General features: G+C 40.3%; 1 protein-coding gene across 3 annotated transcripts in view; it reads left to right on the forward strand.

Annotated features, from left to right (window-relative positions):
- Nucleotides 1-24,066, forward strand: part of LOC125457994 (cytoplasmic protein NCK1-like) — a 176,817-nt gene that overhangs the window by 85,857 nt on the left and 66,894 nt on the right. Inside the window, exon 3 of one of the 3 annotated variants that reach the window (XM_048542831.2) lies at nucleotides 2,386-2,414. The exons of the other annotated variants lie outside the window; for them this stretch is intronic. The gene's annotated coding sequence lies outside the window, so the exon portion shown is untranslated. The remainder of the gene's footprint in view (nucleotides 1-2,385; nucleotides 2,415-24,066) is intronic. 3 annotated transcript variants of the gene reach the window in all.

A 24,066-nucleotide genomic window follows, 5' to 3' on the forward strand; every position in this document is an offset into this window, starting at 1 on the left:
ACTTGCACCAGCATTGAATACACTGACAAGAGGCAGTGTCTGGGCCACTTTACATTTTACAAAAGACATGGAGGAAATTTGATTAGAGCCCTTTCAAAATAGGAATAAGTTTGACATAGTAAATCTGGACAGAATATTTCCTTTTGTGCAGCAATTCAAAACCAGAGCGCTTAAACACGTATTGTTTTAAACGCAAAGAAAAATCCAGAATTTTGTTCACTCAATGTTGAACTGTCCACTGCAGGAAGTTGATGAAATGGAGCTGTTGAAGTTTCCATGTTTTCAGAAGAAACTAAGATGAACACATGAGAGGAAAAGGAGCATAAAGATAGGCTGAAAGCTTGGGGCCTGGTTACTTTGGAATTGAAAGGTACTTATGTCAAATGTAAATGCCCGCATCTACTAAGAGGCAAATGGTGTGTTTCATTGCTGTAAATTCTGTGTAATAGTTTGATGTGTTTTGACTGGTTTATTTTCTTGTAGTGGAATTTCCAAACCAAATAAAAGTGCTGCTTTAGACGGAAGTAATTGTAGTTGATGAGGTGCTTTGACGAGCAGTTTAAATTGAAAGAGTAACTTTTTTTTACGAAACTCCAGTTTCATAACAAAAGAAGTCTACGTTAGAGACGATTGCACAGAGAATCTTCAAAAAAAAAGTGATTTGATTTTAAAGATTCAGTTGTGAAAGTCTTTTCTGTTTTCCCAGCAGTAATTTGCTGCTGCCTAACTCTCGCTCAACATTGTATCAACCCGAATGGAACAAATAGGCACTGTAAAATCTCTAGCCGTGCAAAAGAATGAAAATATTTCATGTATGTTTATAATATTACACAGTAGTAGATTTAAGAGTTTGGTATAGAATGTGTTACAGGGCTAGTAATTGGTAAAATAGCATACGTTTAGAATAGAGATAACATGGTGTGAAGCTGGATGAACACAGCAGGCCAAGCAGCATCTCAGGAGCAGGAAAGCTTGACCTTCAAGGTCCCAACCCAAAACGTCAAGCTTTCCTGCTCCTCTGCTGCTTGGCCTGCTGTGTTCATTCAGCTTCACACCGTGTTATCTCAGATTCTGCAGCATCAGCTGTTCCTAATGTCTCTACGTTTTCGAGTAGATTTGTGTTTATTCTGCTAGAATAACTTGCCTAGGTTCATACCTTTGTACGCAGGGCTGCAGAAACCCAAACGTGTGTAGATTACAATGCATGTGGTTATTTTGTCAAGTTAGTCCTTTTCCAAGAAATAACTTCTGTTGTCCTTGAAGAATTACTGTGTAGAACTGAAATGTAAAGCACAAGGCTGACTTTGGTCTTGTTAAAAATTGTTTTAACACATATTCTAGAGGCTCTTGTAGATAAATTTTTAAATTAAATATCTTACTCTTATGCATATAAGATCCATATATTCTTTTGATCAGAACTTTTAACATTGAATACCACTTACTGAAATGTTGATAAATGATTGTGATCTTTTTGTAAATATAGGCCATTTACTGGAGAAGTGGGTGTATAGATGTGACACAGTTTTAATTTAAGATCATCTTTGATATAAGAGTAGGAAATAGAAACCTTGCTGAATGGTGAACCCATTCACTGGATGAGAGCCCTTTGTACCATACGTGGGGTTCACAGTTGTGGTTTATGCTGTGCTTATGCATCCTGTGAGGGACTGCTATTTCTGCTTTGCAATTACTTTTGTAAGCACCTGGACAGCTTGACCCATGAGCATTTCTTCTCAGACACACACAGACAGACAGACACACGTTTAACCTGCATGCAGGTTAAGGTTTTCAAAGTGATCACCCATTCCAATGTAGAGAACATATTGTGAGCAGAAACCACACTAGCAATTACCCTTCTACCACCTCTTTTCATTTCTTAAAAAAAACATTAATGTGACATGGGTGTTGCTGGCTGGGTCTGCATTTATTGCTGATCCCTAATTGCCCTTAAGAAGGTGAGCGGCCTTCTTGAACTGCTGCAATGCATTTTTCGTAAGCAGACCCATGATGATGATAACGCACTTCCAGGATTTTGACCCAGTGACACAGAAGGGATAGTAGTATATTTCCTGGTCACGGTGGTGACTGGCTTGAAGGGGAATTTGCAGCGAAAAGTGTTCCCACAATTCTGTTGTCCTTCTAGATGGTAGTCGTTATGGATTTGGAAGGTGTTGTCTAAAGTTGAATTTCTGCAGTGCATCTTGTGGATGGTACACACTGCTGCCACTGAGAGTCAGTGGTAAAGGGACTGAATTGCGTCTCATCTACAAAAATCAAAGTCTGTTTTGACTCCGATCGTTGTCAAGCATTATTTGTGTTGTTGGAGCTGCACTGCATCAAGCCAGTGGGGAGTATTCAATCACACTCCTGATTTGTGTCTTGCAGATGGTGAGTAGGCTGTGAGGACCAAGGCGGTGAGTTAAATGTCACAATATTACTAGCCTCTGACTTGCTGTTGTAGCCATGGTATTTACATGGCTGTCAGCGGCATCCCCTTCAGGATGTTGACCTGGGATTAACTTGACTGTGTTAGACTTGTCAAAATGCTGCATGGCACCTCAACTGTGGCATTTCATTACCTTGTCAGCCATTTTGATTTCTCTATCAAAGACTATCAGCCAGCACTTCTCTCTGTGTTGGATCCTCCGTGATCCTGGGATTCTGGAAGTTCTAAACTGTCATCAGCCATGGCCTCTTGTGTGGAACTGCTGGTGTAGGAGCTGCCAACCTCTGGCCATTACCACTCACCAGGCCTGTCTTCCTCGCTGGGATCCTTTAATGCCATGGGAAACCTGACCACTACCTGATTGGCTTGTGGCTCAGGGGACCTCCCATAAGAGGCAATGATAGTCTCTCGCTGGTTCTCTATTTAGCAAGTGACACCCCACTGAAAAGATTCCTCCCTATATAGCAAGCTGTTGATTTAAACTACAAAGGTTTTAATGCAATAAATAATCAGAGCTTGTGGAAATCAGAACCAATTACAAACAAATTGGATAATTATTAACCTTTGTGCAACATTTGACATGGAATGAGACCAAATTCTGAAATTCAGTAAAAGTAATAATGGTATCTAATGCTTTTTAACATGTTGAAGTGTATTTACTTTGAGTTCTTAATCAGTCCAAGACTTTTCATTTTAGTGTAGAATCTGAGCAATTGTCTACCATAATTATTAATGTGTGAATCTAGATGAACCACTTTGTGCTGGGTGTTATATTGTAATGTCACTTTTTTTTTATCTCTTTCACTGTACAGCACTTTTGTTTTTCACCACAATGTTTTATTGCTTTGTTCATGTGCAAGAATTTGTAATTGAAACATTAGCTATTTTTGCTGAATGTTAAACCTTGCCAAATAATGAACAGAAACTGTGTACTAGAAATCAGAAATTAATTCAGAAATTGTTGGAAAACCTCAGCAGGTCTGGCAGCATCTGTGGAGAGAAAGCAGAGTTAACATTTTGGGTACAGTGACTTTTCCTCAGAACTCAGTTCTGTCAAATAATGGACCTTTGCTTTGTGTTATATCTAGACCAAAATTGCAACCTGACTGGGGCTTTAATCAGCATACTTAAAGCAAAAGAGGTTTTGCTGGGTGCTTTGCAATGCACGGATTTTCTGCCAATAATTGAGTGGACACTGATGGTAGAGGAGGGTCTCCAAGGTTGCATGATCCTAAGATAACAGGGAATCTTAAAGCCTTCTGTTGCAGATAATCTGATCACTTAATCACATAAAGCAGTGCCCGTTAAAACTGCAATGGGAAAGGTCACTATGCAACACAAAGGTGCAAAATGAGAACTTAGTCTGAATTTTAGAATTGAGCATGTATCATTCAGTTAAATTGCAGAATTAAGCTTTTATTAAAAAGCCAGAAGATTTAAGATTAGATATGTGAGACCTAAATTTAGGAAATTTCTAACCTGAAAATCTCCCTTCTTAAAAGGGGCTGAGCAAAACAGAATCACTTTGTATTAACAATGCAAATACCCCTGACAATATTTCATCTGAATATCCACAGGAGGCTTTTCCATGTGCTCTGATTGTATACGTGAGGCGAGTATGTTAAATCTTTTCAATGAATTAATGAGAAGCAAACCTGAAAAGCTCAGCCGCAGTTCATTTTCAAAGAAAACTAATGTCGTTTATGCCAAATGTATTCTGCTGGATTCAATACAAAACAATCTCTTGGAAATTTTGCTCATCTCTCTATAATAGGGGGATTTGGGGGGTCAGTCCAGGTCTCTCACATCTAACCTCAAAATTTTCATCCGTTAAAGTTGAATTGCAGAATTATTTTTTAACGAAATGTGCTCAGTTAAGAAATTTAGGCCACTGACTACTTCATTGTGCACATTTATTAGTTAATCAGGTTACATAACGCTTGAAGAGGAGGGGATTTCCACAAGCTTTGTTTCCCCCTGTTATCAAACTCTTAAATATTTTGCAAGTGAATACTTACTTCCTCGAGAAGTGGACTTGGTTTTACATTTGCACTGTAGTGCAAGTGGTTTCCTATTTTTGTTAAATCACTGCACACTAAGCCATCATATCTATGTAGATGTTAACAAACTTTTTAATTGCACTTGGAAAAGTAACTCTTATTATGGCAAATCTGAAGCATATCTCATCAGTACCATCTGCAGAAAACAGTAAGAATTTTTGGTAGTGACTTTTCCGGATGTGTCAAAACCAGCCATGGAAGTCCTTTTGAAGTGTCAGCACTATTGCAGATATTTTGTAATCGACCTGCTCAGAGACATTACAACACACGTTGGGAGCATGTGGGATTAGAACCTCCTCTTCCTGCCTTCGATATAGGGACACCATCATTACACCATAAGATCACTCTTTAATGTTGGAAACGGAGGAGCATTACATTTTTATAGCTGAATTGGTTTGTTTACAAATCAATAATTGCTTACCCTGCACCTAATCTTACAAAACCAGATACCAAGTAGAATTAATAGTAGGTTTGGTACCTAAAGTTCCTATGGGTATAGCAAGGTCCTATGCAAATTGGTTATTATGTGTCACCTACAAAGTAATGAAATTACTTTGTGAGCTATGAAGCACTTTCCAAACAGCGCACAGCAACTGAGAGATTCTGTGCATGTCAATCTGCAGGCAGATGCATTGACTTGACTTGCAGGTACCAGTACCATGCAGGAATCTGGGAGTTTGTGCTGGGAACATTGTAATGGCCCTCCAAGACACTCTCCAACCAGAGGCAGCATCCTGTGCCCATCGAGTCTCTCTAGCCCAGTTAGAACTTCATATGTTTCAATCAGACTCCCCTCTCATTCTTCTAATCTTCAGTGAGTACAGGCCTAGTTGAACCAATCTCTTCTCATACCACAGTTCTGCCGTCACCAGTGTCAGCCGAGAGAGTCTTTGCTACTGTCCCTCAACAGGCACTTTTTTTTTGGTAAGGAGTCTAAACTGCATGCAATATTCTAGATATGGTATTAGCAAGGCCCTGTAGAATTTTGGAAGATGACCACCACTGTATCCATTATTTCTAGGGTCGCCTCCTTTAGTACCCTGGGTTGCAGATTATCAGGCTCGAAGGATTTGCCATGAATTTCTCCAGCATCATTTTTGTACTGTTACTGATTTTCTTCAATTCCTTTCTCTTCTTCAACCCTTTGGCTCTTGAAGGTTTCTGGGAAATTATTTACGTATTTGTGAAGACAGAGCCAAAGTATGTGTTCAATTCTTTTGCCAGTTCTTGGTTCCCCAATAGAACAGTCCCATTTCTGACTGTAAGGGACCTTTGCTTCTCTTCACTAATTTTTTTCCCACATTTACAGAGTCAGCTTTTTATGGTCATTGCAAACTTACTCCAAACTCTGTCTTCCCCATCTTGATCAGTCTTTTTGTTGTCTTTTACTGAATTTTAAAGTGCCCCCTGTCCTCAGGCTTGCTGGTTTTTTTAACTGGCGTTTTACATATCTCCTTTTTGGACTTAATGCTATCCCTAATTACTTCTGTAAGGCAGTGTTAAGCCACCTTTCCAATTTTATTTTTGCATTAGAACATAGAACAACACAACACAGCGCAGAGCAGGCCCTTCGGCCCTCGATGTTGCGCCGACTTGTGAACTAACCTAAGCCCATCCCCCTACGCTATCCTATCATCATCCATATTTTTATCCAAGGACTGTTTAAGTGCCCATAATGTAATTAAATAAGAATTACCCCAGCCCATCATGCTGAATTGCTCCTCATACCTGTGTAGTTGCCTATTTTCAGATTCAGGACCCTAGTTTTGGACTCTCTCTTTGTTCACCGTCATTTTGTGGTTACTCTTCCCCATGGATGCTGCCTAACAAGATTGTTAATTAATCCTTTCTCATTGCACAATACCCAGGCTAGGATAGCCTACTCTCAAGTTGGTTCCCCAACATATTGGTTTAAAGACCATTATGTATGCACTCCAGGAAATCTTCCATCACAACAATGTTGGTAGTTTGGTTTGGCCAATCTGTACGTAGATTAAAATACCCCACGTTCACAGTTGTGTCCTTAATTGAATGCATTTCTAATCTCCCACTTATTTAATGCCTCTCCTTGCATCTCTGCTACTACTTGAACACTCCCCCTGTTTTGTGCCCTTTATGCTTCTTATCTCTATTATTATAGATTCCACATCATGATTTTCTAAGCTAATATCCTTCCTCACTATTGCATTGAAAAGTATTTCACGAATAAAACTACCCCAGCTCCTTTCCCTATTTGCTTGTTCTTAAATATTCAATATCTTGGAAATTCAGTTCCTGTCCTTGGTCAGCTCGCAACCATGTTCCCATTATTGCAACTATGCCATAATTGTATATAGATAATAAAATGTGAGGCTGGATGAACACAGCAGGCCCAGCAGCATCTCAGGAGCACAAAAGCTGACGTTTCGGGGTCTATCCATAATTGTGTATATTCATTTTTGCTGTCTGTTCATCTACGTTACTGGGACTGTACCATACATCAAGATGCAATCCCTTTTAAAGTTCTCCTTTTCACCTTGCTAGCCATCTCAGTTTTCTTTTGTAGGGTGTCCCCATTTGTTTTCACCTTTTTTTTCTGCTTTCCACATTTTTTACTTTTCTGTCTTCACTCTCTATCCTTGTTTCCTCCTCTTTGTCTCCCTAGTCTGGCTGCCTTCTCCCTGCCATTGTAGTTTAAACACTCCCAACAGCATTGGCAAACAGCCAAAAAGAAGGCTATGATCCAGTCCTGCTCGAAGCAACCAATCCTGTTTTTGTACTGGTCCCCTGTTCCCCAGAACCAGCCCCAATATCCCAAGAATCCGAATCATTTCCCACCACAATACTTCAGCAATGTATTCATCTGATGGATCCTGGGTTTTCAGTACTTGTCAGCATGTGGCACTGGTAGTAATCCAGTGATCACTAGCTTTCAGGTCTTGCTTTCTAATCTTGCTCCCCTCACTCAGCTCGCAGGACATATTACTTATTCACCCTCCTCCTTCGTAGTGCCCTGCAGCCTCAGCAAGTCATCATTGACCCTGGCACCAGAGAGGCAACATACCATCCTGGAGTCTGTTTGGCAGCCAGAGATATACTTGTCTATTACCTATAGTAGTAAATCCCCTATTGCTGGAGTATTTTCCATAAGTTAAGTTTGAATTATAATTCAGTATTTTTAAGAATTGGAAAACCTGCTTTTCCATGTCATTTTAGATTCATTTTGTGAGTCGCCTTGGGATGACCAAAGGACATCCCAGAGAGTTCATGGACAGAATTATTTTAGTTAGAGCTAAGGAACAAAAAGGATGCAATTACAGTTGATCTACAAACCATCTAGTGGGAAGGATGCAAGGGAAGAGATCTGCAGGGAAATAACAGGGAGATGCCACATTATAGGGTACTTTTAATGGGTCTTTAATTACCCAAAGATGGACTGAAATACTGATAATATACAGAGCAGGAAGGCGCAAGCTCTCTGAGATTGTAGTCAAGGAATTTCCTACAACAGTACATGTTCAGTTTAACCAGGATGGCTGCACGGTTGGACATGGTTCCTGGAAATGAAATGAGATAGGCCAAATAGACAGTGTCAGTGGAAGAACATTTAGGAGACAGCGATTGTGAGGTTTAGGATGAAAGTAAAGAATGATGATGTCAATCCAGAGTAAGAATAGTCAGCGTGGACAGCTGACTTCAACGGGCGAAGAGGTATGGATAAGAGTTAATAGTAGTTGTCTCTTCCCTAGGAAGGGGGATTTCAAGGCTAAAGGGCAGATTTTTAAGGTGAGAGGCTTAAAAAAGACAAGGAATAAATACTTTACACAGCAGGTAGTTCACATGTGGAATGAACTTTCTGAATAAGTGACGGATGTGGGTACAATTACAACGTTTAAGAGACATTTGGATAGGTACGTGAATAGGAAAGATTGGAGGGCTATGGTCCAGGAGCAGGCAGGTAGCCATAGTTTAGTTTGGGAGTGTATTTGACATGGATTGCTTGGAATAAAGGGCCTGCTTCTGAGCTTCAGAACTTGTTCCTTTGGTATTTGTTTAGTATTTAACTCACTGCCACATCTAAGCATGACCACCTTGAAGAAATTCTGCTTCTCTCTCCAATGGATTTCCATTCCAATCTTTCTTCATGTCCACCAACAGTAATTTCACTGTTAGCCCTGGTGTTCGACCAAGTATTTGAAAAAGTGCTCTGAGAAAGGGTCACCAGACCTGAAACATTAACTCTGGATTTTTTTTCTTCTCACATACTACCAGAGCTGCTGAGCCTTCCAGCAACTTCTGTTATTGTTCCTAATTTACAGCATCCACAGTTTATTTTCATTTTCACAAGTTGTTGTGCCTTGTCTCCACCAAACCTTGTTACTGTGCACATCACTGTCATTCTGGAAACCCCTGGCTCTGTGCTCGGAGGCACCGGATCTCTCCAGGTGCCCAAGATACACCTTTTATCATGTAGTTGACTGGCTCAATGATGTAACTGGTTGGTTGTTGTTTGACTTTGACTTTGCTCTTGGGCATCGTTGGTTGAGTTCCCCATGGTTTTCCGTGTTTTTAAGTGAATACCCCACATCACCAAGCAGCCAGCTGTTAAGTGTACTTTGAAGTGCATTGTGATTACAGAGGTGGACTACCATAGGCTGAAAGCAACTTCCTTGTGCATTTTGCAGAATCATCTTTGTCTTGTTGAATGCCTGCTGTACATTGATGCAGTGATAACTCTGATAGTTGGCGTAGATCTACCTAGTCAGGGATGTTGTGTCACACTTTCTGGATCAGGAAGAACTTGAACCTGAACCTTGTGGCCCAGAGTAGGGGCATTACCATAGTCATACAGCGTAGAAACAGATCCTTCGGTCCAACCAGTCCATTGCCAAACATAACCCTAAAATAAACTGATCCCACCTGCCTGCTCCTGGCCCATATCCCTCAACTTTTCTTATTTATGTACTTATCCAAATGTCTTTTAAACATTTGTAATTGTGCCCACATCCGCCACTTCTTCGGGAAGTTCATTCCACATTCAAGCCACCCTTTGTTAAATAAAAATTGCGAATCATGTTTTTTTTTGAATGTCTCTCCTCTCTCCTTAAAAAATTTGCCCCCTAGGCTTGAAATCCCCCATTCCAGGTAAAAGACAACTACCATTAACCCTATCTGTACCTCATGATTTTATAAGCTTCTATAAGGTCACCTCTCAACCTCCTATGCTGCAGTGAAAAGGTATCCAGCCTTTCTGTATAACTTAAACCTTCCATTCCTGGCCACAATCTGGTAAATCTTTTCTGAACCCGCTCCAGCTTAATAACATCCTTCTATAACTAGCGGGTAACCAGAACTGGACACAGTACTCAGAGGTCTCACCAATGTCCTGTACAACCTCAACATGACTTCCACCTCTTAGGCTCAAAGGAGTGAGCAAAGAAGGCAAACATGCTAAATGCCTTTTTAAATAGCCTGTCTCTATGTGACACAAGCTCAATCTAGATATTTTCTACTTGGCAGCTCTGGAAGTGCATTAATAGCCACGTGTGCACAATGTTTTATAGCTGTGGAAAGTCGTACAGATCTGGAAGCCCACACACTCTTATTATTATTATTATTGGAAGCAAATTGGCATCAACCAGCTGACTGAAATATTTGTGCACTGTTAACTGATCCTGTAAATGTCTAGAACAGAATACTGGAACCAGAGGCAAAGGAGGTGAGGAAGATGGTGACTTTGGTACAGGTAAAATGTGGCTAGCAGGTCTAAATCCGACAGGCTGTAAATATCTTCCACTGGATGAGATCCTGCGTCCCTGAGACACTGGCGTGACTGGGAACATTATCATTTGCCCGAAGACAGCGTATGGTCTCTGGTGAAATATCTCTCTCTGCTGTGGAGCTCCAGGTCTGTAAGCAGACTGGTCCCACAGCTGTTCTTGTTCCTCATCCTAGCTATAAATAATGCTGCATAAACAATGCCCATGCTGACCTGAATGATTGATTGATTAGGACAGACCACCGGAAGTGTGGAGTCTGTCTCACTGCTGAAATGCTATGAATGTAGAGATTCTTAGAAGCATGCAAGAAAGCAGTGGTGATGTCTCAGTACCTATTGGCAATTTCAGCCTCATGTATTCAGCCCCCTTCAATGTTTGCAATTTTCTCACCTTCAACTCACCACCATATTTTGGTCAGCCATGCATCTTCTGTTCAGCTAGAAATCACATTTAATGTCACTGCAATGAAGCAATGAACACATTTAACGTGACAATCTGCCACTCCCAGGAAGTTTGCTTACATGCAGCCAGTTGTGAATGCAGAAAGTGCCAGGTTACAGCCACCGTTCTGTTACAGTGCCACTTCTATCTCCTTCCTGCATCCCACCCCTGCATACTGGGGATATATTGCAACAAGATTAGGCCACTCAGCACTTTGGGTCTCCTCTGGCATTCAAAAAGCTCATAGCTGGGTTCATTTTAACCTCAATTCTACATTCCCACATATCCCTGATGATCTTTCTTTCATTTGGTAATCAAGAATCTGCCTCCCTTAGCCATGAAAATATCCAAGGACTCTGCATCCACTGCCTTTTTTGGGAGGATAATTTCAGAATCCCTCAACCCTCAGAAGAAAACGTGTTTCCTCACGTCCATTATAGAAGAGCAATCCCTAGTTCTAGATTCTCCCACAAGAAGAAACATCCTTTCCCCTCAGGATCTAATATGTTTCAATTAAATGACTCTTCTAAACTCCAGAGGATATAGCTTTTGCTAGTCGAGCCTTTTCTCATAAGGCAACATTTTCCTTCAAGGTATTAGTCAAGTAAACCTTCTCTGAACTGCTTTCAGCATATTAACATCCTTGTGTAAGTATGGTGACCAGTAAAGCACAAAGTACTCCATGTGCAGTTTAACCAGTGCCTCCTAAAACTGTAGCATAACCTTATGACTCTTCCATTCAATTTTACTTGCCACAAAGCATACGTTCCATCAGCTTTCCTGATTACTTGCTTCGCTTGGATAGTGACATCTGCAGTTCATGCACTGGGATGCCTAGCTTTTTCTGTGTCTTTAGCATTCTGAATCTCTTGCCATTTAAATAATATGCTCCCTTTTTATTCTTTCGGCCAAAGTGTACAATTTCACATTTTTCCACGTTGTACAATATTTGCCAGATCTTTGTGCGCTCACTTAACCTATATCCCTTTGTAGCCTCTTCACGTCCTCTTCACAACTCACTTTCCTCCCTATCTTTGTGCCATTCAGCCCAGGCTCTCTGAAAATGAGCACATTGATGATAAACAATCTTTGTCAAAGAAAACCAGTGGGCTGTTATGTTGTGAAAGTAAGCAGTAAGGTAGATTGTGATGACTAGTTTAAACATTGCGAGAGTTTTATACTTTTTTCTTCTTTACTCATTCATGGTTTGAGGGTGTTGCTGACCAGGCAGCATTCATTGCCCATCCCTAATTGCCCAGGGGGCAGTTCAGAGTGAACCACGTTGTTGTGGGACTGGAATCATGTGTAGGCCATACCAGGTAAGGATGGCAAATTCCTCCCCTAAAGGACATTAGTGAACCAGATGGGCTTTTCCTGACAATTGACAATGGATTCATTGTCATCATTAGATTGTTAATTCCAGATATTTATTGAATTCAAATCCCACAACATGGCCCCCATGAACATTATCTGGGTCTCTGAATTAACAGTCTGGCGATAATACCACTAGGCCATCGCCTCCCCATTTGATGTTCAGAGAGCTACATAGGACAAGAATAAGTTGAATTGTGAGTTGCAATAGTAGTAGTTTACTCAGTGGCTTAGATCTTCTAGTTTCTGGGAAGTTAGAGACCCAAAAGTTGCAGATTGGGCCCTCCAACGAAGTCTTGACTAAATAGGAATTGCCCAGTAAGTTTAAACTTTTGATTTGCTATCAGCCTAGTCCTGAATTAGAGTCAGAGACTCTGGAAGGTTCCAACTTGCCTACCTGAATGGTTACAGCAGTTAAAACTATGAGCACCCCTCCTGTGTCCTTTGGGACCCAACCGTACACCTAACTTGACTCATCCCTGACACCCACCTCTCCAACCCAAACCACCTTGCCTTTTTTATGAAAGTGTAATGTTGGAGAGTGAATTAGGCTCCACCTAATCTGATGATGTCATGCATACTCAGGTAAGGAAGCCAGGAGAATGGCTCTGGATTTCAAAGGCGACAGGTGTCCTCTATATCTCACAATAGCCTTTGTAAACATATCTAACTAGTTCATGATACTAATTAGGTACAAGTTACATGTGATAAACTACATCCTGGAGTAGTGTTCAATGTTCTGATATTTTGTCAAATGAATTAGCATTTTTTTTCCCAAATGAATAATCCATATTCTGTTAAGACAAGCGTCATTTTGTTATGAGTTACTAGTGGTTGGTCCTCTAACAATGTAAACTAAATAGGCCCTTAGACCTAGGCCAGGAAAGAGGATCGGTGACAGCATCCTTACATGCACCGACCCATGTTTGCTGACGGACCCATTTTGCCCCCTTACAACATGCCTGCCTCTCACTGAAAAGTTGCTTAAATTTTTAAAACACTTGTTCACAGGATGAGCATGAAACTGGCTAGGCTAGCAAGTATTACAGTTTCATTCCCTAAAGGACATAATGAACCAGATGGGTTTTTCCAACAATCGACAATGGATTTGTAGTTATCCTCGGACTCTTAATTCCAGATTTTTAAAAATTGAATTCATAGTCCACCATCTGCTGTCATGGGATTCAAACCCAGGTCTCCAGAACATTACCTGGATCTCAGGATTAAGAGCCCAATGATAATACCACGAGGTATGTCCAATAGTTGTTCTGTGTTATAAATTAACATGCCAGGATACAGCGGTTAGCACTGTTTATAAAAGAGTGGCATAGCTTAATCTCCCTGACTGCCCGAGATGGAGGATTCGCCTGGATTAAATTTACACTGCTCATTAAGAGGCCTCTGCCATTGGAAACGGAGTCTAGAAATGTACGGAATGGATCCAGAGTAAAACAATAATAAGAGCAGCCGTTCAACTCTTGCATTAAATCACACTCCTAATAAACACATCCTAATAGCTTTCCTGTTACTTGCTATACATGCATACTAACCTTCTGTTCTCTAAGGATTTCAGCTGCTGTTGTTGATAACACATGCAAAAATACACTTTTCCTATATTGGAACTGTGGTTTACAGGACCACAAGCATTTGTAGTTAGTCTTAAATTTTGGAAATGAAAGTACAGCCATAAAGATGAAAGGAAAAGGTGATGTAGAGACAAACATTTGTAGTTAGAGGAGCTCAGTTGATTTAATACAATACCCTACCTTTTTATCTTGATGAGATATAGTTTATGGCCTTACATGTGCATCACCATGGTACGATGGAGTGTTAACAACTCACCGAGGAAAAAGGCAAAAATTGAAGACTTTCCCTGTTTCCTTCCATGAGTTCTTAAATTCCAAGATATTATGGGATCAGCAGTCTTAGATATTTTCCTTAATCAACTTGCTCAAAGATGGACCAGGTGTTACTGGAACTTTTGTCTCCTGGACCAGCAGTGGGGACACCACCACGGAGCCACAAGAGCCCCAAATTATCTGCAGGGGAAGATAATAGCAGGTCTCGAATCTCTGAATTTCTAGACAGCACCACAATTAACACTAATGTCAGTTTTTTTAGGCTAAGTGAGACCGTTTAGTTTTGAGAAATGTCACGAGAGCTGCGATGATTGACAGGATTGAAATTTGCCAGCTCACTGCTGAGATGCAGTGACTCTTTGTATTGGCAATTAGTCCACTGAGTCATTCAATTGGTTGGCTAATATATATTGAAGTTGGAGATGGTAACTGTTAATTGTGACGGAGCTAATTTTGTCCATTTTGGAAGCAACAGCTCCTGTAGTTAGTTGACCGTTTAATTTTACCCTGTCCAAAACTTAATTGTGTGATATAATTTCTATTGCAATGCACAGAGTACAAAAAATAAATTGGAAAGGATAAGAAAAAGGAGAAAGGGAACCAGAATAAATATGTTAGCAGTATCATATTTCCGTCTAAAGCAAAATTTAAAATGAATTTTTGTTTTGGTTTTAGAGGTCCACACATGATTTGAATTTCTTTTCATTTCATTTACTCTTATTTTGAATTTGAGAATGAATCAGCGATTGAATATGAGCTGCAAAGATTGCATTTCTTTAAAGTGCAAACGTTTTGAATAATAGGTCTTAAAGTGGGGAAATGAAAATATAGCCATAAAGATGACAGGAAAAGGTGGTGTGGAGGCAATGAGCTCTGTTGAGGGAATTTGCAAAAAGTTAAAACATTTCAACGCCAGAATTCATTTCATTTAAAATGGATCTTGGGGGTACTGAAAACCACTTCTTTTAGAAATACTGATATTGCACTGTTAAGTCTGGACTTCAGCTGTGTGAAATAACATTCTGGTGAGCACTGAGCAGTGAAATTGCCAATCATGACATGGAACAAATGGAGAATAATGGCTGCATGGGAATGATTACAAGGCAATAATCTGATAATGGGCATCAGTAAACTGGCCAAGCGTCTATTATGGATTGTAATGATTGTCTGAATACAGTAGTGTAGTTACAGCTTTGAAATTCCTTATGAGCAGAGGTTTGTTATTTTAGGTAAACTGCCAGCAGTGATATCTTTAATTATTTTTGTGTGAATAGATCTTTTCCCCCATTACTTTGATCTGTGATGACATTATAAGTGATAAATACCAAGTATTGTATTGGCATTGCAGCGGCTGTTGAATCTTGAAACGTTAGAAATTGTAAGTGTGTAACAGTAATTTTGAGTCTGTCACTATATTTGCATTAAAATTGATATTATTATATTATAAGATTTATAATGGAAAATCGAAACGTATTGTATAACTGTGTGATTATTGGTAGTACCATTTAGATTTTTATAAAATGCTTGCAGACTGACCAGTATTGTTCGCAGTTGGAAAGATACCATATTTGTAAACCAAACCCATAGCACTTGCCAAGATCACCTACATTCTGAGTATTAAACCATGATCCCAACATTACTGTTTCTGTCCAGTTGCTTTTAGCTTTGTTACAATTTGATCATACAGAGGGCTGTATTAGCAATGGGATAAATGTACAGTAAAGTTTATTTTCCGCTCTGCTGACTCAGCAATCTAAATTTAAATACTTGGGCTCCAATTGCAATTTTCTCCGAGGTGCTGAAAAAAAATTAAATGGCCCATGGTAAATAATCTCTTCTGAATTTTACATGAGAATAACATTTGATGTGGAATTTTTGATCAAATAAGGCCAGGCCATTGATAGAGCTGAAGATGTTTGGTCCTCAGACGCAACACTGAGGAACTCCGGCAGAGATGTCCTGGAGCTGAGATTATTGACCTCCAACAACCATGAACATTTTCCTATGTGTCAGGTATGACTCCAGCCACCAGAGAGTTTGTCCCCTGATATCCATTGATTCCAGTTTTGCTGAGACTCCTTGATGCCACACTTTGTCGAATGCAGCTTTGATATCAAGGGCTGTCACTCTCCCCTCACCTCTGAAATTCAACTCTTTTGTCCATGTTTGAACCAAACCTGTAAAGAAGTCAGGAGTTGAATGAGCAGGTTATTGCTGAGCAGGTGCTGCTTGATAGCCCCGTTGACGACACCTTCCATCACTTTACTGATGATCAAGCGGAGACTGATTGGGCAGTAATTGGCCAGATTGGATTTGTCCTGCTTTTTGGGTAGAGGACATAATGAAGAGTACTCAACATTGTAATGATCGATGTATAATTTTTAATACTTTTGGAATTTGGATTTCAAAATGGGTACATCTAGGAGTTAGATAACAAAGTGTGAAGCTGGATGAACACAGCAGGCCAAGCAGCATCTCAGGAGCACAAAAGTTGACGTTTCGAGCCTAAACCCTTCATCAGAGCTCCTGAGATGCTGCTTGGCCTGCTGTGTTCATCCAGCTTCACACTTTGTTATCTTGGATTCTCCAGCATCTGCAATTCCCATTATCTCTGATCACATCTAGGTGTTAGTTACTACTTAGATTTTCTTTTTTTAAAAAATCCCAAAATTAGAGGGTCCTTCTGGAACAGTGATTTTTAAATCCAACATTTGGTCAGACAGTAAGTGACTGTTTGTTTACCTCTGTTTTGCTCAGGGAAAGATGTTCACCTGTTGCAAATGTTAATATGCAAGGCTTTTGTCTTTGTAATTAGTTCAGAAGACACCAGAGTTAAGTTCAGCGATAATGGGAACTGCAGATGCTGGAGAATCCAAGATAACAAAGTGTGAAGCTGGATGAGCACAGCAGGCCCAGCAGCATCTCAGAGCACAAAAGCTGACGTTTCGGGCCTAGACCCTTCAACGGAGAGGGTTCTGAAATAAATAGGGAGAGAGGGGAAGGCGGACTGAAGATGGATGGTCTAGGCCTGAAACGTCAGCTTTTGTGCTCCTGAGACGCTGCTTGGCCTGCTCAGTTAAGTTCAGCAGCATGTTTACTTTGTTTCCTGGAAGAAGGTTTCGGGGCAGTTCAGGGAAAATGACACATCGGTATAAGGGTTTAGCTTGTGGAACTTCCAAACTGGGAGAGTTTGTTAGAAATTCTGCAGGTTATTGAACTGAGAATGTTTCGGCTCTCTGGTTTGTGGAACGTTCACAGCTCATTCAGAAAGGCCTCATTAAATTGTGTGAACCGACCATGGCAAAGAAACTGTTAGGAGTCAGTTAAATGAAATCTTAAGTTGAAACAGGGCTACAGTTTCTCTGGAATATATTATGTAGCTAGGCGTACTTTTGTTCATTTCATTTGTGTGACAAACATCAGTTTTCTGTTGTTGAAAATAACCTAAAGCCTCATGTGAATATGTCCCAGTGACTAACCACTGCATTAACTAATCAAAAAAAAATCAGGCAAGTCAAATCTCATTCTGGGACCTGATATGTTCGGTCGTCCCATTTCACTGGGAATGTCACAACATAATCAGTAAATATAGGCTCAGCCAAGATTTAGGCATAAGTACTGACAAGAAAAGATGAAAATCACATTGTAGCCACATTTTAGCGAGGGCCAGGACTGGTTGGGTTGGATTCATTGTTATGTTTTGGTGAGGCGAGCACTGAATCCATATTGTTAACAATATAAGAATATAAATAATGTGCTTCATTCATAGGTATACTCAACTGTAAGGTAGAAAATGAGCAATCAGTGAAAATAGGCACCGTGAAAATTCTATTTAAAAATGCTCAAATTATGCAAATAAAAAGAAAACCTCACTGACTTCATAAATTTTTTTGCGGACATGCTAAAAAGCTTTGCAGGCAATTACTAGAGATATATTTGATATGAAACCATATTTGTATTAAACAAATGAAACCATGAAATACTATTTGCATTTTTGCCAGCTTTTAAGTGAGTAATTGGGCAGAAACAAATGATGGAAGATTCTGGTGTTACCATTTAACCTGTCATTAAAGTCATGGAAGAAGTATATCATTTTCTCCCATCATTGGTGAATGTTCTGTTCCAGGTTTTCGATCCAGTCGTTGGTTGTTAATGTAGTACAAAACGTGATAGCCGTAGTTATTTTTGAATGAAAACCGTACAGCAGTGTTGAGCATTCAGTTACTACTGATACCGAATGAAGTTTGCTGGAAAGTCCGGATATCTTGTATGTTTGACTGTCTTCAGATTGTTTTTTCTGCCCAGCATATTATCATGTCTAACCAAGGGTCTCTTTTAGCTGCATTTCAGTGCTTTGTTTGTAAAATTAAGCTGTGGATTTGAATCTTTGTCAAATTAAAATTTCAAATCCAAATCATAGACTTTTGTTAGGCAAGGGCATGAAGTGTCCTGCAACCTGTAAGGAAAGATGGGGTGTGATACAGGTCAGGTCTGAATGGCAGAAAAAACTTGAGGAAATGAATATCTACTGCTATTGCTATGTGTAGAATGATTGGAAGCACATTGTAGCAATGTTTATATATTAAATTTGGTATTTAGTGAATTGCGTATATCAGCTGCTGCACTGAACTTTATATTTTGCTGATTCTGGTGAAATTTGCTGAAGTCATATTGAAACAATCACTTGTTGATTAAGTGATTGATATTCTGACTGAAGCCTGAGTATTAAAATACAAAACTAACTTTTTTACAGTATCTCATCCATTGCTCCTTTTGCTTGCTTTCTCAAGAATTCTGAAATGTTGGGAGACCTTGAAATGTAAAGTTTTATGGCTTAACTAGCCATTCTCTGTTTGGATAAATAGTCTATTATATGGGTCTAAAAAACAACAGGTTATTGACTGGATGGGAGGACAACTGGTTTTTTGTCGGTCATGAACAACCTGTACTGAACATGTGTCAAAAAAAAATGATGGCTCTTCTAGATTTTTGATACCTACATTTTCATTTTCATGAAATCCTTCATTAGGTGAGGTGCAGTCAGAAAGTAAAATTCCCTTCTGTAATTGAGTTAACATTTGGGATATTTGTTTTCTCAGAAGCAGAATTAGAATTCAATATTCTCAAAATTTATTCGCACTGTCTCCTTTTAAACAAAGCCAATGTGAATAGGGAAAGTATAAAGTATAGTCAGCGCAGTGATTCAGTGGTTAGCACTGCTGCCTCACAGCGCCAGGGACCCAGGTTTAGTTCCACCCTTGGGCAACTGTCTGTCTGTGTGGAGTTTGCACATTCTCCCTGTGTCTGTGTGGGTTTCCTCCGGGTGCTTTGGTTTCCTCCCACAGTCCAAAGATGTGCAGGCCAGGTGGATTGGTCATGCAGAATTGCTCATAGCGTTCAGGGATGAGTCTGGGTGGGGTGCTCTGAGAATCGGTGTGGATTTGTTGGGAAAAAGGGCCTGTTTTCACACTGTAGGGATTCTATAATTCTAATCTAGAACATTAATACTAGTTGGCAATAAAAGTTTTTTTTTCTTTGACAACTGAAGCATATTTCATAAAATTCACTTTAATTTGCATTTAATTCATTACCTGTAATTTCAAGTTTTCTTGGCTCCCATTTAGCAAGATATATTCCTTTTGGTGACAGACTCCCCTAGGGCAACCTCCCTGTCTCTCCTGTGTGCGTTCAGTCGCTACTTCTCTACTCCATCCCTCTTTGCAGCCACCCTACTTATACCCTCTTCTCTTTGTAGCCTCTTTCTACTTTCTCTGCTTCTCCCTTTGGGAGCAAGACTTTTTGTCTTGCTTGGGAGACCTCACTCACACCCCTTACATCAAAGCCTTGCCAGCCCTTTTCCTCCCTGTGACTTACCCCCCAACTGCTAATAGGAGGGAGAAGATAGATAAATCCCCCGGGCCTGACGGGATTTATCTGGGGATTCTATGGGAAGCAAGAGAAGAGATTGCAGGGCCTTTGACGATGATCTTTTCGTCCTCACTGTCCACGGGTATAGTGCCAGAAGATTGGAAAAAGGCAAACGTCATTCTTTGTTCAAAAAAGGGAACAGGAATAACCCTGCAAACTACAGGCCAGTTACTTGTACGTCAGTGGTAGGCAAATTATTGGAAAGGGCTCAGAGATAGGATTTATGATCACCTGGAAAGGCACAGTTTGATTCATGATAGTCAGCGTGGATTTGTGAGGGGTGGATCATGCCTTATAATTGAATTCTTTGAAGAGGTGACCAAACACGTGGATGAAGGTGGAGCAGTGGATGTGGTGTACATGGATTTAACAAGGTTCCCAATGGTAGGCTCATGCAGAAAATAAGGAGGCATGGGATAGGGGGAAATGTGGCAGATTGGATTCAGAATTGGCTAAGCCTTAGATGACAAAGGGTGGTAGTGGATGGAAAATATTCAACACGGTGCTTAGTTACGAGTGGTGTACCACAAGGATCAGTTCTGAGTCCTCTTCTATTTGTGATTTTTGTAAATGATTTGGATGAAGAAGTAGAAAGGTGGATTAGTAAGTTGGCAACAAGACAAAGTTGAGTTGAGCTGTGGACAGTGTGGAGAGCTGTTCTAGGTTACAAAGGGACATTGATAGGATGCAGAGCTGGGCTGAGAAATGGCAGAGGGAGTTTAACCCTGAAAAGTTTTGGAAGGACAAACTTGAAAGCAGAATACAGGGTTTACGGAAAGATTCTTGGCAGTGGGGAGGAGCAGAGAGATCTTGGGGTTCATGTTCACGGTTCCCTGCAAGCTGCCACCCAGGTGGATAGACTTGTTAAGAAGGCATATGGTGTGTTAGCTTTCGTTAAGAGAGGGATTGAGTTCAAGAGCCGTGAAGTTATGCTCCAGCTATACAAAAGCCTGGTTGGACCACATCTTGAGTATTGTGACCAGCTCCGGTCACCTCATTACAGGAAAGATGTGGAAGCATTATAAAAGGTGCAGAGGAGATTTACCAGGATGTTGGCTGGAATGGATGGAAGGTCTTACGAGGCAAGGTTGAGACAGCTAGGGCTTTTCTCTATCTAACAACGAAGGATGAGGGGTGACTTGATAGAGGTGTACAAAATGATCAAAGGTATAGATAAAGTGGACCGCCAGAGACTTTTTCCTAGGGTGGAGGTGGCTATTACGAAGGGGCATGGTTTTAAAGTGAGTGCAGGTAGGTATAGGGGAGACGTTGGGGGTAGATTCTTTAATCAGAGTGGTAAGGGTGTGAAATGCATTGCTGGAGGGGGTAGTGGAGTCTGCCTCATTAGGGGCATTTAAGCGGCTATTAGATCGGCATATGGATGGTAGTATAAGATAGTGGTGGAGGTTAGATAGACCTTAGGTTTAGGGTAAAGTTTGGCACAACATTGTGGGCTGAAGGGCCTGTACTGTACTGTTCTACTTCTATGTTTTAGAAGTGACCTGTAATTGGAGGAGTAGCTCCCGTCAAAGTTTCTCCATTCCTCATGCAGGGGATGACCAATCAGGAAAAAGTGATTGATTTTAATGGGCGATTTAGCCACTTATGGTAGCAAATCTGCCTGCAGCCCTGTTATACTTTGATTATTGGTGAAGGACCAACTCATTGTCTTTCTCGAGATGGAACTTGCAGCCATTACCCAAGGAAAATGTAGAGATTCTTCCTTGAAATGTATGGGTAACATCCAACTCCAACACCACACAGTTAAATAAATAATCTAATGTGCACCTATTATTTAATAACATGTTCGCGCTTATTTATAACATTGAAACTAAAATCCTCCCCTACCCTAAACCTCATAATCTGCAACATCCAATTACTTACAAACTTGCAAGGCGACTATCAAAGTGTTCTCCTTTCTAAGACAATGTAACTGTTAAGATTATCTTGCAAGCATGATGTCAGCATTTGCCTTGTTAACCTTAAAATGTTTTCTGCTGGATAACCGTGAGCTATAGTAGGTGTTGTTACTGTTTTGTATACCTAAGCAGGAAACAATTCCAATTTTGGTTTGAAATTTGCTGCAAGTGTCTGAATTTATTGCACATCACGGCACCTTGTATATTACAATGCAGGGAAGTCAGAAACATTGAACATGGTTTTAAAACCTAGAGGCCCTTTCTATATTCAAACCCCAACACATGTTCTTGAGTGCCATAAGACCAAAAGATCTTGGTTGGATTTTTAGAATAGGGTTTTATTTAAAACATCTGGCTTGTGGCCACTTTGACAGTTCCTCTGCAATATGTGAACAACTGGGAAAACTGGTATCTGAAAACAAAATCTAGAGGAAAAAATTACATCTGCTCAGTGATTTAGTTGAAAGGAACAGCTGGCTAATTCCATTTTTGACATCAGTTAGTCTAAACTCCCCAGAAAGTGTCAAGATGGCTGAGATTGCCAAACTGTTGCAGCGTTCATTTGACTCCCCCAGTGTTATCTCCCACACTTGCAGTCACTCACTCTTTCAACTGAAATCATGTCTCCATGAAGACATGAAAAGTGCCTTTTGTGAATAATCCTGTGAAACAAAGTATTTAAGTTCGCGGCAAACATTTGAGCCATCAAATGGGCACTCCTCAATGCTGTTTAAGTGCTTGAAATTGTCAAACTGGCTAACCTCCTCTTGGTAAAAGCTGCTGAACTAAAAGTTCACAGACTCTGAACATAGAACACCAGCAATGTACGTGCCAACGGCACAGAGGTGCTGCGCATCCATGTCTGGTTTTCTGCAGATGGGCTAACTGCAGCTCAAGTTTGAGTTGTAACACAGCATTTTGGAGCTTCATGTTAAATCTGGTACAAAATACAGTGAAAAATGTTGTTTAGTGTAGCCATTCTCCGGTGCCAACATAAAAACACAGAAAAATAAACCAAAACATAGAATATAAAGGCAGAAGAGTAAAGAAATAAAGAAAAAGTGTTCATTCCCTCCCTTGTCTCCTGTCAAATGTAGCAGTGGCTCTCAATTATATTGCTGTTACTATTCATCTGTTATTGGAGCTACTATTTCAGAATTTACAGAGTTCATTTTTATCGTGCAGAATCTATAATTTGTGAAATCTCCTAGCTGTATGAACTTTGTCCTGTTTTCAGTGTGCATTTTTGTACATTTTGTATAATAAATGGAAACAGTGCTGTGTCAAACAGGCACCTTGGACCTAAAATAACAGGTGGACAGTATGTGCCGTTCTGCGCCAGAGGCGGGTGCCCAGCGTTATTGGGTTGTCGTAGAAAAGAAGGTTCATGTTGTGTTCGTTTAGTTTTCTACAGAATAATCCAGACCTTTCCATTGTCCCATTCTATTGCTGTGACATTAATTATCCAATTTCTGGTTAAAATCATTATCTCCACTTCCACTAATCTCTTGAACAGTGCGATGCGGGTCATTACCACCTGTTGCATTTTCAAAATAAAAGTTTAATCTTACACTCCAATCATGTTCTCAACAAAACCCTAAGTCTACAGCTCTGAGATAACCTTCAGAAAGGTTTGTTCGGATTTCTGAAGAAGGGTCTAGGCCCGAACACCAACTTTCCTGCTCCTCTGATGCTGCTTGGCCTGCTGTGTTCATCCACCTGTACACCTTTGTTATCAGATTCTCCAGCACCTCCAGTTCCTACTACCATAGTCTATAGCTCCCATCATTTTGTGTTCAGCTGGTGGAAGGAGCTATTCCTTGTCACAATCGCATTCTCCCTTTGACTTCCTCTGCTTTAATTCCTAAAGTTTGGTGACCAAAACTGGATGCAGTGTTGTAGTTGGGGCCTAACCCCTTCTTTTACATCAGCATTGCACCCCTGCTTTTGCACACCATATCTCTGATAATGAGGCACAAGAACCCGGATGGTTGGCTATGTACTCTCACAGTACATTCTGCCACTTTCAAAGAACAATACACTTAAACTCCCGGTCGCTATGCTCCTGCATACTTTCCAACTACGTAACCAAGCCAATATTATTACTCCCTATCCTCTTTGGTACAATGCAACACGTCATACTTGTTAGTTTTAGATTCCAGATGCGACCCTAATCGATGATTAAGTCGATTGGTATCTCCTCACTGTTTTCAACGTCACATATTTTGGAATATATTTATCTATCAGCTCACATGTCAAAAAACAAAACAGCAGTACTATCAT

Source organism: Stegostoma tigrinum, chromosome 14, assembly GCF_030684315.1.
Source record: "Stegostoma tigrinum isolate sSteTig4 chromosome 14, sSteTig4.hap1, whole genome shotgun sequence".
Taxonomy (NCBI): Eukaryota; Metazoa; Chordata; class Chondrichthyes; order Orectolobiformes; family Stegostomatidae; genus Stegostoma; species Stegostoma tigrinum.